Source organism: Balaenoptera acutorostrata, chromosome 8 (genome assembly GCF_949987535.1).
Source record: "Balaenoptera acutorostrata chromosome 8, mBalAcu1.1, whole genome shotgun sequence".
In the NCBI taxonomy this organism is placed as follows: domain Eukaryota; kingdom Metazoa; phylum Chordata; class Mammalia; order Artiodactyla; family Balaenopteridae; genus Balaenoptera; species Balaenoptera acutorostrata.
This window is the reverse complement of record NC_080071.1, coordinates 87,271,126-87,285,046: the sequence shown is the minus strand read 5'-3', so window position 1 is coordinate 87,285,046 and position 13,921 is coordinate 87,271,126. Positions and strand designations below refer to the sequence as shown.

Here is a 13,921-nt window from a genome sequence, read left to right as displayed (position 1 = left end):
TAAGAATAACGGCATTCTTCTACAGAACAAGAATACTACCACCACAGTTAAGATTAATTTCCTATATCCAATTTACAGATCATATTTAAGTGTCTTCAATTGTCTCACAAAATTGTTTTCCTCCTAATCTAGGCTCTAATCAAGGTTTACACAGTATTTGGTAGTCATGTCTCTTTAGTCTGTTTAATGTATATGAATCCCTCTATCTTTATTTATTATTTTTAAAAAATATAACACTGCTTTTTTTTCTTTTGAAGAGTCCAGGCCAGTTGTCTTGTAGAATGTCTCACGTTCTAGATTTATCAGCTTGTTTCCTCATGTAAGGAGGAAGAGAGGAAAGGACAGAAATAAATCAAACGTGGCAAAATTAATTCTCTCTGAATTTCCAACAAACAGAAAGTTAGGTTTTAAGTCTTGACTAGATTCACGGTGAACTTTTGCCGTGAATACTTCACAGGGGATAGTGTGCACTTCGTACTGCATTCCTTCAGAAGGCACAGACTGTGAGGTTGCCAGATTTGATTCGCTAAGGTGCTAATAGCCAGATCTTTCTATTATAAGGCTACCTTTTACCCTTTATAATTAATAAGTAATCTGTGGAATAAGACTTTTAGATCATGTGAATATCCTGTTCTCAAAGAACCTTTCAGCCAGTGATTTTAGCTTCCACTGATGATTTTTGCCTGAATCAATCATAACTTCGCAAGTTATAAAATGGTGATTTTTCTAATCCTATATAATACCTTCTGTATTTATGAGCTGACTCTTCAAAGTCAAGAGCTTTTCCTGCACTGACCCTACTTTTTTGTTTGTTGGTTTTTGGTTTCTTTTCGAGTATTATTACAGATGCACTGACTTAAAAAAAATTAAATGTATTATCCATTCCCATTACTATTCTTTCTGATACTCAAATTGTCCCGAATTAGGTTGGTGGAGGCCTTTCAAGTGACCCCCTGTGTCCTTGCAACGTGTCTCCACAAGTCTTCGAGCGCTTCTAGGCTGTCTGGCACAGCAACTATTTCAGGCTCACCTCATACATTTCCTGCCCAGATTAATAACCACCATGTCCCTAAGGAGCCCAGATTTCTTTCAGTGGGGAATGAACATTATGTAGAAACCAACATAGGGTCCTAGATCGCTGTGCTCATTACTACTCAGGTGTCATTACTTCTAGGCCCTTTTAGTGAGCTGAATTAGAAAATACTGAGTTAAATCGCATGGAATTGCTGATATTTGACTAGTTACGGCCTAAAACTGGCAATTTCCTGTGGTTCAACCTAATATACTGCTTAAAAGTCGTGAGTCACATTTACACCTCCAACTGACCTCTAATACTAGAGGTCTTCCTCCTCTTCCCGCATTCTATATTTATATTTTTATTCTTCCACTGAGAACCTCAGCTCCCAATGTCTTCAATATTCAAAACAGTTTCAGAATTACAATCCCAGTATCCACTAGCAGCAAAGTATCTATGAAGATTTCTTTGGAGTTTTATCCTTAGAATATAGTCACTAAGGATGTACAAAGTGCTCAAAAAGCATAGTGCCCAAAAGTTACCTGAATTCTTTTTTTCTCTGTGTAGTAATGCTATACATTTGATAAACATTAGGACCATTTGTTATTGTCTTATGTCGATTTTAGAGTTTTATTTCCTTTTAAATTTAATTTTATTGTTGAATATTTAAAACATCTAAATGGTTCAAAAGTTGAAGTATACTCAGAGAAGTCTTACTCTCATCTCTATCCTTCTACCTTATTCCTACCCCCTAGAGATAACTATTTCATCATTTTCTGGTTTATTCTTTTTTGCATTTCTGCTTTCTTTTTGATATATATTTTTTCTTATTTTCTCTTCTTTCTAACACGAACAGTCGAATCCTACAAATTCTCTCTTGCAACTTGCTTTTTCACTTAACAATAAATCCTGGAAATTACTCCATATCAGTTCAGTGGCCAGAATCATAGAATCGACAGAGTTGGAAGTTCCTCAGAGTTCACCCTAGTCCAAATCTTATCCCCCAAATGCCTCCGAACCAGAATCAATCACACAGATCAACCCACATCTTGAGTACTCAGGATAAGGGGACAAGTCACTGACTTATTAGGCAGGCCATTCAATTTCAGACAGGAGCCCGAACTATTGGAAAGTACCTTTATAAGCTGACTTGATTAAATCTGATTCTGAGAAACCTCATAATTCAGCCCTTTGCAGCCACAAAGAATTAGCTGGATCCCTCTTTCGCCATGTAATCCTGCAGCCATGAATTTTCCCAAGAAATAGACCCATCCCTTTCTTGTTCTAAATGGCTGAAAACTATGTGTAATTGTAGCTCTTTTCATAAGTTTTCACTTATTTTGTGTCAAGCGCAAATTGAAGTTGTAGGAACCAGTACAACGTCAATGTGAAGGTATCAGAGGTTAAGAGAAAGAAGGCCAGAATTCCTTCATTCAATATTTACAGGCATTTACTGCTCTAGGTGTCTGGGACACATATGAGAACAAACAAAGAATCCTGTCCACTTACATTCTAGTGAGGGAGAAGATAGAAAATAAACAGTATTGTAATTAAGTGCTATGGAGGAAAAAGAAAAGAAACATTAGAACAGAGCAAGGGAGGTTGGAAGTGCTGACTACAATTATAAATAGGGTAGTCAGCAGAGGCCTCAATGAGATGATGCCACTTGAAGATGACTTGAGGGAGGTGAGGAGTGAGCCATGGGCTTTATGGAGGAAGAAGGACTTGGGCAAAAGGAAGAGCTAGAGCAAAGGCCTGGAGGCCACCAAGTTAGTTTACCTGAAGGCCCCGAACTACTGGGCACAACTCAACCAAGAGAGTTTATATGTAGATATGAATGGCTTGGCCTCTGCTCTCTTTTACTTCCTGCCCAAGAAGTCTTAAACCTAGGCTCGCAGGTGTTCAGAATGCAGCTCTGCACGCCTAAGGGAGAAATGAGAGCCGCCGAGCCCCATCGCGCCCACAAAGCCCTTCTACCCAGAGCACTCTCTGAACATCTCTCTCTCCTTTTACCTCTGGGGAGTAGAGTCTTCCTATGACCCAGGTTTAAAATATCACATTGGGGTTACTTTAAAACAGGCTAGAAGAACACTGACTGATACAAAATAAGTTTTAAAATCGGACAAAATGAAGTAGCAGTAAGCTTATAGGAAATGCTCCCACAGAGGGATCAAATATCTAAGCCTCTAAATATAATGTTTAGAGTTTAGGCATAAAAAGTTCTCCTATGTGCAAAATCTTCGCAGAGGATAAACATATTAGAGGTCTTCACTTCAATATGTGGGAAATCTTGCTCTCGTTAAAAACACTTTTTTTCCTACATCTCCTAGAATCTCTTGAGAGGTGATTCTCTTAGAATTATAATAATGGTGGGTATTGTTTTTTACTCTCGTTTTATGAATGGGGAAACTGAGGCTCAGAGAGATTAAGTAATTTGCCTAAGGTCACAGAACTTTGATTTAATGGAACAGGAATTCAAAAGAGAAGGTGTTAAAAGAAGTAATTAAGCCAAGAAGTTTTATTTCAAATGGAAGCTGACATCTCTTCTAGTTCCCCTTAGTCCCATACTTTATCTTAAGATTTAAACACCCCAGAAGCATTCTGGCTGAACTACTAATTACCCCCAAATTTCTTTGAGAAAAGTTTCTCTGTGGTTGACTAAGTTGTCAATGACTTCGTTTTTAGGTACCGAATCCAAATTTGACAACTTTTCACCCTCAACCTGAAAATCCACATACAGAATTCTGACATCAAGTTTATTCAAAATGGATATTCTTTAGTATGTCAGAGAAAGTCAAGTCCCCAGTACTTTCTTTTGGAATGGGTACCCAAAGATAGGAAAAAGTAGCCAAAAAAGGAACGTGAATAGATATATTTTCACTTTAAAAGACTACGCTGTTAAATTTGCTTTGCAATTTCCAGAACAGACATAGTTAATGTATTAAAATAAAACAGAAAATGTAATCAAATTTTAATATGACTTTATCAGAGACTTAAACACAATGGTAAAGGCCAGTATTTAATGGATTTAAATTCTAGTGGACAGAATTAAGAATAGTCACAAAGTCAAGGAATTAACTATGTCTAGACATCTCTCCTACATTTCTATTTGAGGAACAGTATTTTTTTTTTCTCATCCTTTGAATTCCCAAGCCAGGAATTCAGAACCTGCTGTTGGAAGGATCATCATCCTTAATTCTCAATCCATTTATCAGGCTAAAATGCAAATGTAAGCGGTGAATACATTTCAACAGCCCCAGAGATCCAAAGAGCCTTCTCAGGGAGCATGCTGAGCTAACTGGGGAAGGGTTAAGCCACCCCTATTTTTCAGATCTGAAAACAGTTGTTCTGATACGAGAAGAATCATTGCAATGGTGCCAGCTCCCGTCTATAAAAGCTATACACATTTTTTGCACAACTGTATGATTGTTACGGCAACCATAAAAATGGAACTATCATTCTTCAAATTACACACTACCCATACTGGATTACCTACATACGTTTGTTCTTCCACATCACCCAGAATTTCTTTTCAGAAAGTGCTATGTCTGTCCTATAGATGTTTAGGAGTAAGATAAAGTGGTCTCTTTCAAAGGGAGAGTCCATAACAATGAATCTTTCAAAGGCCTAGTTCTTCAAGGATTCTAGGACTTCCCTGTCAAGACTTTTAAACCCACGGTCACTGGGAGGCCTCAAAATATTTCCCCCAGGGGGCAAGGAAACTGCCTGGAAAATGTATTCCCCAAATGACTGTTTTTTATTACGAGCATGATTAAAGCACCATGAATGAGCCTTATTAGACCCTGCACAGTTCTGCAAAGTACTGAGAATATTAGTGAGTCTCAGTTTAGTGAGATGAGAGACTTGTTTAAGAAATACATACCAGCATTTTAATTAAATTTGCTGCTGAATAAAACACCACCAATATAATCAAACAAAAATGTCAAAATAAATTTCAGCTATATTTTAAGATGATCAGGGACTCTCTTATTAAACAGTGTAAATTCTTTCTTCTCACTAATGCGGAAAGCAAACTCTAGTCTTTATGTCTTTTAAATATTAATTTGGGGCCAAAATTCTGTTTCATTGTTCACAGAGCTGATTCTACAGTTTAAAAAAAAGCAGCCTGGTAATGACTTCCTGGCTGATTTTAATATTAAGTACATAGACTTTAGATGAAAACGTGTCCATAATTACTGTTTGCTCCAGAGAGTTTTCAAATAAGGCACCGAAATTCATCTAGTTTTCCCTTCTCAAAAAAACAAAAACAGGGGTTTTCCTGGTGGCGCAGTGGTTAAGAATCTGCCTGCCAATGCAGGGGACACAGGTTCGACCCCTGGCCCGGGATGATCCCACATGCCGCAGAGCAACTAAGCCCGTGCACCACAACTACTGAGCCTGTGCTCTAGAGCCCACAAGCCACAACTACTGAAGCCCGCACGCCTAGAGCCCATGCTCTGCAACAAGAGAAGCCACCGCAATGAGAAGCCAGCGCACTGCAACGAAGAGTAGCCCCTGCTCGCCGCAACTAGAGAAAGCCTGCGCGCAGCAACGAAGACCCAACACAGCCAAAAATAAAAACAAACAAATAAATAAATTTATAAAAAACAAACAAACACCCACAAAGTTTCCCTATGAGGTGGGCAGGGCAAGTCAAGCTCTAATGCAGCACCCCTAGTTACAGTTGGCGCTCCCTTGGCCGCAGGGTGCAGTGAACCATGGAGTGCTACTTCTCCACTTACACCCCATCTTCAGGAGAGGAGGAGCTCCCAAGGGACCCCAGGTGATTCCCATCTACAGTCCACACTTCTTCCTGCACTTTCAGCGTTCAAGTCACCCCACATACTCCCTCTACCTCAGCCCAATCCCCATCTTCTAGTCTTTACCAAGTCTTGGACTGGGCCCGAATTCATAATCCCACCCTCGTTTCCTACTGAAGCAGCTCCCCAGCTAGACTCCAGTCTCCTCTCCTGCTCTCCTGCCTTTCAGATCCTTTAGCATTTGACTACCAGGATAAAGTTCCTAAAATACAGCATTAGATTACGCTCCTTTCTCAAAAATCCTCACTGGCTTCCAGCTATCCTGACATTACAGTCCTCAGCTTGGCGTTCAATAGCCTCTATGATCTGGCTTCAAACTACTTTTCCACCCCTCCTTAAGATGACTTGTGTACATTAACATGGGGCCTTAGTAAGCCAGTTGTACTAAACATCCTGAATTAGTGATTTGTGTAGATCCATCATCTCTTCTTCCAGACTTTATTCTCTTTGACAGAAAGGACTGTTTCTTTCAATTACATATTTTGCAATTCCAACAATACCTATTTCAGGGTCTTGCAAATAGTAAAGATAACAAATATTTACTGAATTAAGTCTTTAAGTGGGCTCCTTCAACTCTAACCATGAGAGAAAAGGCTGGGGCTGTGGTAGAGCTAATAGTCCCTTTACCAGAAGTACCATCTATCTGTGAGAGTAGATTCCACTTCAGGTGATGTCTCGGGACCTCTAGCTATGGCCTGGGAACACAGCCCTAGAGAATTTTCTAGGTTTAGAACCCAAGTCCTTTGGACTATGAATATACTGATATGCAAGGGTAGATGAAATGGGGCCAAAGAAAGGGGGTAAGAGGGAACAGAATTTGAGGGCAGAAGGCAGTGTGAGATTTGTACTCTACATATACCTCAAACATCTTTTTGGTAAGGCAATGTGTCTTAATGCTCACCAGAAAGAAAGAAGGGGCAATATTTTATCAAGCATAGGATATGCTAGACCTGTGTAAGCATTCTACATGTTATTATATTTAACCCCCACCATGACCTCATGAGAAATATAGTAACTGTACATTCCTTTTAACTTGTAAAGAAAGAAAGGCTCAGAGAATTCAAGTAACTTGCCCAAGAATACATACCTAGTAAGTGGCAGAGAGATGATTCAAGCCAAATTTGTCTCTAAAACCTACATCTTAGTATTTCACCCCTGTGATATCAGGGTCATTTAAATTTTTCAAACTCCTGGGATAGAAAAATAACCAGTAGCATCATGTATAAAGGCAGGAGGGTACAGAACTGCGGTGGACTGTTATCTGTCTTGACGTTCCCTCCCCCAAACCAACATGTAACCCAAAGCAGGGCAAACTGATTCTCGCTCTAGAATTCAGAATTAGGACAGAGAAGGGAGAGTGTGAGAAGGAGGAAAGTATGTGAGGGGAGAAGACGGAGAGAGATATCAGGCTCCCTCTGGGTGACGGTGGCAGATCTTAGGTAGCAGCCATCCCACGGAGCAGCAGGAAGCAAAAGAGGCCAGTATGAATGAGGGGAAGCCGACATGTAGAGAGCCTGAGAGGCAGAGATGAAGCAAGAAGCCTTTCTGGGTTCCCTGCCCTTGGATTCTGGGAATCATCGCAGGATCCTTAAAACAAATTCCCCTTTCTACTTAAGTGAGCTCCAGTGGTTTCTGTTATTCGGGACCAAAAGTCTTAATGAATGTCACAGCTGTGGAAAGTTTCCTAGAATGGCTAACTCGTCGTGGCTTTCTCTAACGCTTTCTCGTTAGCAAGCCGTGACAGGATGTTACAACCGATGCTTCCACTCTGCCCACTCCTGGGGGCACCAGGTGCTGGGAAGCAGAGGGAGGGCATGGCAGAGTATCAACAACAAGTTTCTATTTTGGGGGGGGGGTTTGGGGGGGCACACTGTGCAGCATGTGGGATCTTAGTTCCCCATCCAGGGATCGAACCCACGCCCCCTGCAGTGGAAGTGCAGAGTCTTAACCGCTGGACCGCCAGGGAAGTCCCTCAAGTTTCTATTTCAAAAACAAATTAATTTTTAGCAAGATTGCTTCTGTAACTCAAATTACACAAAGTACAATGCTATAACATTTTTTGACCAGTAGGGTTTTGAAGAAGGCTCTAACTTCTCCTTTCTCAATATGGGGAGGGGAAGTATGTGGTGTTTTTGATTGATTTGGTGTTTTTCTGATTGATTTTTTAAAATGTTTATCAAGGGTGTGGGTTTAAGGTGGAGAAACATGGCGATGGTGGTTAAGAGATTCCTAGATTGCAGAACTGAATTCAAGTCCAAGCTTTGCCCCTCTCAGCCATGTGACCTTGGGCAAGTGACTACACTCATCTGAGCCACAGTTTCTTCATCTGTAAAACAGGGATAATTGTTTCACAGGATTGTTTTAATGATTAAATAAGGTAATACTTAAGTATAAAATAATTAAACATATAAAAAGGTATAAAAGATGCATTCAATTAAATATGTGTTTTGGTATATGTATATCTGCCACGTTAACAACAAAGCTAAATGAAAACTTCAAACTTTTACATGTGTTCATTTTCTTCATCCTGTATATTTTTGGCTGACCATTAATGGAGATGATCTATTACTAGGGAACTGATCTTTCTCTTTGTGTGTCCTCAGCGTGTATCAAGCCCCAAGGCAGAGATGACAGGAAAGGGACACCCAGTGAGTGCTTACTACATGCCCAGCACTGTCTCAGGTCTGACCAACAGTCAAGATTATGCTAGTGATTTAATATTTTCAAAGTAACTCTATTTCAAAAAGAAACGATTAAATATGGCTATAGAAAAGGATAATTGAACACACATTTAAAGTATTATTATGCTTGTGGGAACACTCCTATCCTAGGAATTCTAATTACATCTGTAAGACCACAGGAGAACTGTTTAAACAATCACAATTTGAAACTCTTGATTCTCCCACATACAAACTTTGGTATAATTCCACTAGGTCACCTCTCAGGCAAAATGATTATAGGGAAACTACATTTGCACAGTATGAGTAAATATATGTAACAAAACCAATTTTTTCACACATATAACAGGACTTCCATGCACGTCAGTCTCTTCCTCTGAAAGTTACAAAGGGACTCTGTACACTTATTCACATAATGCCACAAGTGCTCAAAAGGTTTCTGGAATTCTTTAAGAACTACTTTCTAAGCCAATTCATGAGCTTCACAAGAAAATCAGTTTTACTACTTTATAATTGTACTTTATTTTGTTTTTTTTTGAAGTTGTATTATCCAGCTTGATCACCCACCTGATTTACCACTCTTGGCTCTAAATTGACTTGGCTGTTTCCAAAAATCAAATGCATTCTCAAAAGATGAAGATTGGCCATTGTTGAAAATGTGCCTTAGGCTCTGAAGGCAATTTCCGAAGAGGAGTCCAAAAATGTGTATGGCTCCTTACCCACTGCCTGCCAGCAAGCTCAGATCCCCCTCATTCTCAGAAACATCTTCAGGACCCTGCTTCTGTCAAGCTCCCTCCCACCGCCTCCGGTGCAGCAAAGCTCCTTGAAAGGGATGTTTCTACTTAGCGCCCCTATGTTTTCACGTCCCTTCACCCCTCAACTGACTACAGCCTGCTTTGGCTCTCATCACGCCACTGAAACAACTCATGAGATATTCAAAAGACAAAGAAAAGGACTTGATGACCAAATGCAGTGACTTCTGTTCCAGAGCACAGGGCAGCTCACCCTTGATTGGAACTTGTCACCAACTGTGCCTTTTCTTTTTCTTTAACTCTCCTAATATCTTCCTTTCTGCAGCCCACTCTCCACCTTCTCCTAAGAAGCTTCCACCCTTTAAACGTTGGAGCTCTTCACAGCTCATCACTGGTCCTCTTTCCTTTTCCGACTGTAGGCTTACTAGGTATATTCATTCACTTTGTGGCTTTAACTACTACTTCATGCACCTAAATAGGTGTCTGCAGCCCAGCCTTCTTTCCTGAGTGCCAGGCTTGTTTTTCTTTCTGCCTCTTGGACATCTCCTTTTGGTTATTCTAGGCACTTACTGTCCAAATTTTACTCATCTTCCCCCATCCAAACATTCTGTTCTTGCCCTCTAACTCACAATCTCAGATTTTCCTGAATTTCACCGCAGCCTAAGGTTACTGACGCAAGTTCAAGGGCCATACAGACATATCCCCTACTGAGAGGTCTTCTTAGAGGATGTCAGGAACAGTGTTAATTGCTTCTTTTCCCCCTTCTTCTTCTTTTTTTTTTTTTTTTTATAAATTTATTTATTTATTTATTTATTTATTTTTGGCTGTGTTGGGTCTTCGTTTCTGTGCGAGGGCTTTCTCTAGTTGTGGCAAGCGGGGGCCACTCTTCATCGCGGTGCGCGGGCCTTTCACTGTCGCGGCCTCTCTTGTTGCGGAGCACAGGCTCCAGACGCGCAGGCTCAGTAATTGTGGCTCACGGGCCTAGTTGCTCCGCGGCATGTGGGATCTTCCCAGACCAGGGCTCGAACCCGTGTCCCCTGCAATGGCAGGCAGACTCTCAACCACTGCGCCACCAGGGAAGCCCCCCCCTTCTTCTTCTTTTTTAAATAATAATAAGACAAAAGCCTTTGGAAATCCTATTCATCCCTCATGACCAAATTCAAAGATTACCTGGCTTCAAAGTTTCCTCATACAAAATTATTTTCTCCTCTGTGTTCACCTGGTGGCTCTTATTTTAAAAAATTTAAACTTGTATTTAGAGATAATTGCCGATTAATACACAATGGTAAGAAATAATAGAGAGATGCTATCTACCTTTTACCTAATTTCCAATGGTAAAATCTTACAAAATTATAGTACAGTACCAAAACCAGGATGTTGACATTGATACAATGCACTGATCTTGTACTCATGAAGTTCTCAACAATTTTATCACACGTGTAGGTTCACGTAAGCACCACCTCAATCAAGACAGAGAGCTATCATTATCTCAAGGATCCTTCAAACTGTCTTTTAATAATGATCATACCCAACTCCCACCTGCCCTACCTCCCTCAATCCCTGGTAACTACAAATCTATTCTCCGTTTCCAAAATGTGTCTTTCCTAAAAAGTGATATCAACAAAATCATACAGATGTAAACCTTTCAGACTGGCTTTTTTCACTCGGCATATTTCCTAAAGATTCATGCCGTTGTTGTGTGTATCAACAGTCCATTCCTTTTTGTTGCTGAGTATCATTCCATGATGTGGATGTACCACAGCTTGTTTAACCATTCACGCATGGAAGGAAATCTGGGTTGTTCCCAGTTTGGGGATGTTATGAATAAAGTTGCTATGAAAATCTGTGTACAAGTTTCTGTGTGAACCATAAGTTTTCATTTTTCTGGGATAAATGCCCAGGGATGCCATTAGCAGGCTGTATGATGGTTGCATTTAGCCTTTTAAGAAACTGCGGAAGTGTTTCCAGAGTGGCTGTGCCTTTTTACATTTCCACTAGCAAAGTGTGCATGAGTCACTTTCTCCGCATGCTCACCAGCATTTGGTATCACTTGGAACTTTTCACTTTGGTTTTTCCTTTTATTTTAGCCATTCTGATAGGTGTGTACTGGTATTTCACTGTGGACTTAATTCACATTTTCTAGTGGCTAATGATATTAAACATCTTTTTGCTTGTGCATTTACCATCTGTAGCATGTCTTCTGCCCATTTTCTAATTGGATTGTTTTTATATTGTTGAGTTTTAAGGGTTCTCTATGTACTGTAGATACTAATCCTTTGTTGGATATGTTTGCAAATATTTTCTCCCAGTCTAGCTTGTCTTTTCATCCTCTTAACAGGGTCTTCCACAGAAAAAACTTTTAATTTTAATGAGAACTGATTTATCTTTCCTGATACGGACTGTGCTTTTTTGTGCCAAGTCTAAGAACTCTTTACTAACCTTGCATCATGCAAGTATTCTACGCTCTGATCTGTAAGTTTTACAGTTCTACAGTTTATATTTAAGTCCATGACCATTTTGAGTTAACTTTTAGGCATGAGGTTTAGGTCAAGGTTCATTTGTCTATGTACACCCAATTCCTCCAACACCATTTCCTGAAAGGCTATCCTTCCTCCATTGAATTGCTTTTGATCCTCTGTCAAAAATTAATTGGGCATATTTGTGTGGAACTAATTCTGAGCTTTCTATTCTGTCTCATTAATCTATGTGCCTATCCCTTGTAGGTTTTTTGTACATGATCTTTATCAAGGTGAGGATGTTCCTCTCCTTGTCTAGTTTGCTGAGAGTTTTTAGTATGAATGTGTGTTGGATTTTTTTCCAAATGCCTTTTCTGTAATAACTGATGGGATCATACAATTTTTAAATTTTTTTATTCTGTTGATATGATAGATTACATGTATTGATTTTTAATAAGTTTTATTGAGATATAATTCACACACCATAAAATTCTCCCTTTTAAAATGTACAATTCAAGCTTTGCACAGTTGCAGTATCATAGCCAATGAGGTTTATCCAAGGCATGATTATTGATAATTGAAAATAAATAAATAAAATGTACAGTTCAGAGGTTTTTAGTATACACAAAAAGTTGTATAATATAATCATTTCCATTACTTAATTTTATAATATTTTCATCACCCAAAACAGAAACTCCATACCCATTAGCAGTCCCTCCACACTTCCCCTTCCCTGTAGCCCCTAGCAACCACTAATTGACTTTCTTATCTATCATACACTATGTGGCCTTTTATGCCTGGTTTCTTTCATTTGGCATTATGTTTTCAAGGTTCATCCATGTTGTCGCATGTATCTGTACTTCATTCCTTTTCACGGCCAAAGAATATTCCAATGAATGAATACACCACACATTCACAGTAGATGGACATTTAGGTTGTTTCCATTTTGGGGGCTATTATGCAAATGCCGTTATGAACATTCACATTCAAGTTTGAGGAATTGCCAAACTGTTTTCCAAAGTGGCTGCACCATTTTACATTCACACCTGCAGTATATGAGGGTTTTCAATTTCTCTGCATCCTCATTAACACTTGTTATCTGTAGTTTTGATTATAGCTATCCTAGTGGGTGTACAGTGTTATCTCATTACGGTTTGCATTTTCATAATGACCTATGATATTGAGCATTTTTTCATGTGCTTATTGGCTATTCGTTTAACTTAAATTCTTTGCTCATTTAAAAATTAAGTTGTGAGAGTTCTTTATACATTCTGGATACAAGTCCCTTATTAGATACAATTTGCAAATATTTTTCCCATTCTGTGGGGTTCTTTTTTTTTTTTTCAATTTTTTGATGGTGTTCTTTGAAAATCAGTTTGTATTTTTGTTTTTGTTCTTTTCCTTTACTGTTTTGGCTGTGTTGGGTCTTTGTTGTGGCGCGCAGGCTCCAGGGCACATGGGCTCTCTCGTTGAGGCGCGCGAGCTCAGTAGTTGTGGCGTGTGGGCTTAGTTGCCCCGCGGTGTGTGGGATCTTAGTTCCCCGCCCAGGGATGAAACCCACATCCCCTGCATTGGAAGGTGGATTCTTTACCACTGGACCAACAGGGAAGCCCCTGATGGTGTTCTTTGAAGCACAGGTTTTTAATTTTGATGAAGTCAAATTAATCTGTTTTTCTCTGTGATCACTCATCCTTTGCCTAATCCAAGGTCACAAAGGTTTACCCCTATGTGTTCTCCTAGGACAGTTAGTTTTAGCTCTTACATTTAGGTGTTTGATTCATTTTATATTAATTTTTGTATATGGTGCATTGATTTCTGAATGTTGAACCAGCCTTGCACACTTGGAATAAATAATACTAGGTAATGGTTTACAATTTTTTTAAATAGATTGCTAGATTCAAGTTGCTAATATTTTGTTGAGTACATTTGCATCTGAGCTCATGAGGGATACTGGCCTATAGTTTTCTTTTTTTATATACTCTTTGTCTCGTTTTGGTATCAGGATAATACTGGCTTCATAAAATAAGTTGGGAAGTGTTCCCTCCACTTCTATTTTCTGGAAAAGACTGTGTAAAACTGGTATTGATTCTTCTTTAAATATTTTCTAGAATTCTCCAGTGAAACCACCTGGGCCTGGAGATTTCCTTTTAGGGAGCTTCCACATTATGAATTCACTATTTTTAATGGTTATAGGACTAGT

General features: G+C 39.4%; 1 protein-coding gene and 1 pseudogene across 5 annotated transcripts in view; one reads left to right on the top strand and one right to left on the bottom strand.

Moving 5' to 3' along the window:
• DIS3L2 (DIS3 like 3'-5' exoribonuclease 2) overlaps positions 1 to 13,921 on the bottom strand; it is a 386,722-nt gene that overhangs the window by 151,925 nt on the left and 220,876 nt on the right. The gene's annotated exons all lie outside the window — the stretch shown is intronic.
• On the top strand, positions 12,238 to 12,320 carry LOC114238232 (U4 spliceosomal RNA; annotated as a pseudogene).